Source organism: Oxyura jamaicensis, chromosome Z (assembly GCF_011077185.1).
Source record: "Oxyura jamaicensis isolate SHBP4307 breed ruddy duck chromosome Z, BPBGC_Ojam_1.0, whole genome shotgun sequence".
NCBI lineage: Eukaryota > Metazoa > Chordata > Aves > Anseriformes > Anatidae > Oxyura > Oxyura jamaicensis.
In genome coordinates, this window is record NC_048926.1 from 67136361 (window position 1) to 67141576 (window position 5216).

Sequence of the window (5216 nt, forward strand, 5' to 3'; positions counted from 1 at the left end):
ATCCTTCTAAAAAGAAAAAAATAGAGAGAAGAAGGGAAGTATAGAAATGGTGAAGTGTTGATTGTCCCTTCCACACATATTGAATTAATTTTTGTATCTCTAAGGTCCAGGTAAATACCATAAGTGCACATAGAGTATTTCTCACTGGGTGACCATATGTCATGTGGCTCTTCCAAATTAAAATCTGGATGTCTGAAGGCTGACAAGCTAGAGCTAATTCATGGTTGGCATAACACAGTTGGATTCTTATTAAGGATATTAGCAAAAGACAATTTACTGCAAGTGATACGACTTTGCTCTTCCTCTGAACTTGGTGTTTGGACTGTTGAATTAGTGAAGGAATGACCTGCATGGAGGCTACACCCACTTCTATGCAGCACTGGCTGAAGAAGACAGTTTCCAGTTAAAATACATTAAAACAAAAAATGCATTCTCAGAGGAGCAGATGAGAAAGGAACCAGGTCAATACTGCTATTTCTCTGGAGCCCAGAAGAGACAGGAAAAAATATTGCCCTCCACCTACAGGCAGAAAAACATCATCCCATGGTGAAGCACTGGATGGAGCCTAGAAACTTGGGATCTCAGACAGTTTTGTCTCCTTACTGCAGAAGCATCACTACAGGTTACTTAGCATCTCCATATTTCTGCTTTAGGCATTCTCATCAATGTTTCACAGCCTCAGAAACAGCTTTAGAGCTTAATTAGGGTTTTTCTATAAAATAGTTTGAGGTCTTTGTCTGGAAAGCACTGTATGAATTCAACATAAATTACAACTGATTTGTAACTTATTGTTATAAATCCTACAGTAAGTGTTTCAAATAAAACACATTTATATTGTCCTAAGACTTCTAATGCAAAGGTAATAAGCTTAAAGAGCATTTTGCAGAATCTTTCTCAGCTGAAGAAAATTAATATAATGGATGGGTGTTTATTTCTCGATTCAAGTCGTTGGAAGATAAAAGACTTTATCCCAAAACAGCTTTAACAGAGAATGGAAAATGTAAACCATCTGCCTCTGAAAAAATGTAAGGGATTTATGGAATGGTTGGGAGGACTTCTGGACAAAGTGTAGGCCATAGCAAGCTTTTGATCAAGAGACAGAATATGCTGACATGGCCATGAACTGTTTTCCAGCACTTGGTTAAAAAAACTACATCAGACAGTGGAGAGCCACAAGTCTGACTTCACCATGTGTTTGGAGACACCTGGTCCCAGTCCTATTCAGTTCAGCATTTTACTACTTTAGCATTTAACATGTTAGCCTGTTTAAGATAGAGAGTGTTATCTTACTCTCAGATATACTTAGATAAACCATCAGTACTTTCAAATTATCAAGAAAGGTTATACAGCATTTACTGCCACTGGAGCATTGGAACAAGCTTCTCCAATTGGTTCTCTACAAATAAAATTAATCTTGCTTAAAATGGAGGTCAAAATGGAGGTCACGAGAAAGATGTGAAAATTCCAAATAAAATAAAATAAAATAAAATAAAAATTGCTCAGTCAGAGATAATCAACACATTTGTTCAGTTGTAAAACTAGGCAAGACAAGAGGTCCCTTTGGGTTCAAGGAGTCTATGGTTGATTCATCTGGTTTTGATAGATGAGAGTAAGGCTCTGGTAGAAGGCAGCAAGAGGTTTTCCAGACAGGAAATGATTGGAAGAGAGAGTCTTGCTGAGAAAGCTTAGGCTAAGATTTACATTCTGTTATTGTTACTCAGAAACCAATGAAGATAAAACCCACAAAACATTACTAAGCTTTACAGTTATAGGGCACACTATATTTCACAGGACAGAGACTGTTTTCGACACTGTGAGATCATGGAAAAGCAGAGGTACTCTTTGATGATGCACTGGCAATGTCTAGATCCCATACAAACACCAAGAAGCTGCTCAAGGTTTTTGAATTACCCTTTCTCGTTTTCTATATTTCACCTGTCTCTGCACCTCTTCTCTTGAGCCTCTTTTCAATTCCACTTGAAGCACGTCTGCCTTACCCTTGCAGTTTTTAATGACTATAAGAGCTAATTTGTACGATGACTGAAGGAGGGAGGCAGTAGAAACTCTAAGACAACTAGGTAGCTCAGGTCCTCAGAAAGATGAGCAACCTGGCATGCACATATGACAAAACATAGGAGGAGTCCTTCTAAAAAAATAATGTAATGTCCTACTTTAAATTCTCTCCATTTCTGAAGGGCATTTTATGTGTCAGAGCAAGCAGCCACCCCTCCCCAGGCTGCTTAGTCGAGGTAGTAATGAGCAGGGGCAGCAATTACTAAAGGCTTCCCAAATGACACAATGGACATGGGTGAACTGTCACCTTGCCAAAAAGATATCACCTGGTCCATAATGAAAGAGAAGGGCAGAATATAGTTTAAGCATACAGTCACATTTCTTAAGACTTGAATGTAATTGCCAGAGCCACATGCAGAAAGCTCTCCCGGTGTGACCAATGATAGAAAATCTCTTGGAAGTAACCAAATTACACCACGTACAGTGATATGGGTTATATAAAACATAGAAATCAAATTTTAAATGCTAGCACAAAATAGTAGAAAGAACTTCAAATGTACTATTTCCAAATGTTAGAAAAGTAGAAAGGACTTCAAATAAACCATATTCTTATGTGAAGATCTATAAAGACAGCAAAAATGATGAGAAAATAAATTAATACAGGAAGGATAGGATTTGTATGCATGTAAGGGTTAAAGCACTCAGTAAGTGAAGGTATCTTGAAAATAACATGCAATGTGGATATGGCATCACAGCTCTCGTAAACTCAGTTTAATAGTTTTTTTTTTGAATGGCTGCATATACCAATGTTTGTTTAGTAGACTACAGTTGACATGGCTAAGTGATGGAAAGCAAAATTTCAAATGTCTAAACACATTTATCCAATCTTAATCAATAGGTAATCTACAAAGTCAGAGATATTTTTGGTTCTTCTTTTAAAGAGGGTGGCACTTCAAGAAAAGGATATGTACAGCATGAATTCTGTTCTTCATAAATTAGATAAGTAAGACTGAAGAACTAAGAGCAGGCACAAAGCCCATTTACTAATTTACAAATGACACCTCCAGCTCAATGGCACAAGAGGGCAGCCTTTTGGCTTTTATGCCAAACTTCATACAGATTGAATTACCCAATTAATATATTTTTTATTTTATTTAATTACCCAATTAATATTTTTTTTAATCTGAATTTTTATATGATAACCATTACATGCATTCAAAATGTCTCAGATAGCTTACACTATGTCTATTAATTCTAAATGGCAGATTTTTTTACTAGTTTACATATTTTCAGCTTACCTGTCCAGAAGGAAAGCTTTTTCAGTATCTCCTTCTCACTTTTGAACTTGATGATCCATTTCAGCTTGTGCGACTCAACTAGACATCTCAAAGATACTTAATGACTGAGCTGTTAAATATCTACAGGAGGATTTGTGGCATCCCTGCCTATTTCAGGGGGTTTGGAACTAGATGATCTTTAAGGTATCTTTCAGCCTAAGCCATTCTATGATTCTATGATTTATTTATTTATTTATTTTAAACCTGACATTCTTACAGAGGGCAAAGCTGGAAAACAAGCTATTCCCCATTCCCTTTAGCATCATGTGGCAGGCTGTTCAGTGCATGTATATTGTCTGACTCCTCTGCATATGTTGCTGCCTGGCTCATCAGCTCATTCCTAGTTCTAGTTTGTGTTTCTCACCTCAGAAACACAGGGGAAAAAAATAAACAGGATCATAGAGGCAAGTGCTGGACTGGAAATGCTGCCAGCACAGGAAGATCTCAAGTTACTGACATGGAGATCTCATGGGAGACTGGAAAGTTTCCTGGCCTATTGCAGGAAGAGCTATTGGGTGACAGAGCATACAAATTTGGAGGAAATCGGGCTACATTAGTTCCACTGCTCATTGAATAACCTTTCCTCCCTTCTGGTTTACTTATCGTGTTTCAGCAAGCATATGGAATGGAAGTATTTGAATAGCATCTTCTGAATTGAGTAAATATCTAAGAACTCTTCAAACATGGTTTCTCTTTTTCTAGTTGTTATGCATTAGATGAAGGTGTCATGAGATGCTGCTACTCAAATGCAGTGCTTGGCTAACACTGCCTGGATAAGAAGGGTTGATCGTTCCAGCTCCAGGACGCAACCTGCATGTTCAGCTATGTGGAAAGGAGGAGACAAATGCATTTACAAATTCCAGATAAGGCTTCAACTGGAAAAATGTGTGTTGCAACATTTCACTGCTTCCCCACCCTCAAAAAAACCCGAACATAAAAATTCTCCCTTTTTGCTGTCATTAATTTACCTCTATTTAACAGAACGTCTGAGACTATCATGCAGCTGTCTGCATTTTCCTTACAGTTTTAGTGGATTGGCTTATATCTATTAAGATAAATTCAGGACTAGAAATATTAGTACACCTTTATCCTTCCAAAACTCTAACAAATAACCAACTTATGTTTTGCTTGTCTTCAAACTGCATATTAATCAGCTTGGCCATGGACCAAACCAGGATGCTCTGGTGCTTAGCAAACCCTGAGAAGCACCAGGTCAGTGGGATCTCCAGGGTATACAGCACCTTCTGGAATCACGTATTTTGGTGTCATGTATGCCAGCATCTCGTCACTGAGTGGTTAATACAGGTACACACAACACCATAGACTCAGGAAGGCATAGGCTCTTGGGCTTTCATTAACACTTTGCCATTGTTTCTTTCCTCTAGCAATTTTCCCATGCATTACCCTTTGGTGGATTTACTCAGAGGCCTAGCTCTTAAAACCCCCTGGACTAGAAGCTGGGTGGTGAAATCCAGGCAACAGGAAGGTGCTCCAGTCCTCTCTCTCTCTCTCTCTCTCTCTCTTTCTTTCTTTCTTTCTTTTTCTTTCTTTCTCTCTTTCTCTCTTTCTCTCTTTCTTTCTCTCTTTCTCTCTGTTTCTTTCTTTCTTTTCTTTCTTTCTTTCCTTTCTTTCTTTTCTTTCTTTTCTTTCTTTTCTTTTTCTTATTTTATATTTTGTTTGACATGCTCTTTGTTCCTAAGCTCCAGAAACCAGCTCCGGTAAGTAGGTACACAGAGCCCTGCAACTCCCTGTGGTAAGGCAGAGCCTGTCATTAGTACATCATTAAGGACTTTACTATCTGGAGACTGATATCTAAAGGAAAAAAAAAAAAAAAAAAAAAAAAAAAAAAAAAAAAAAAAAAAAAAA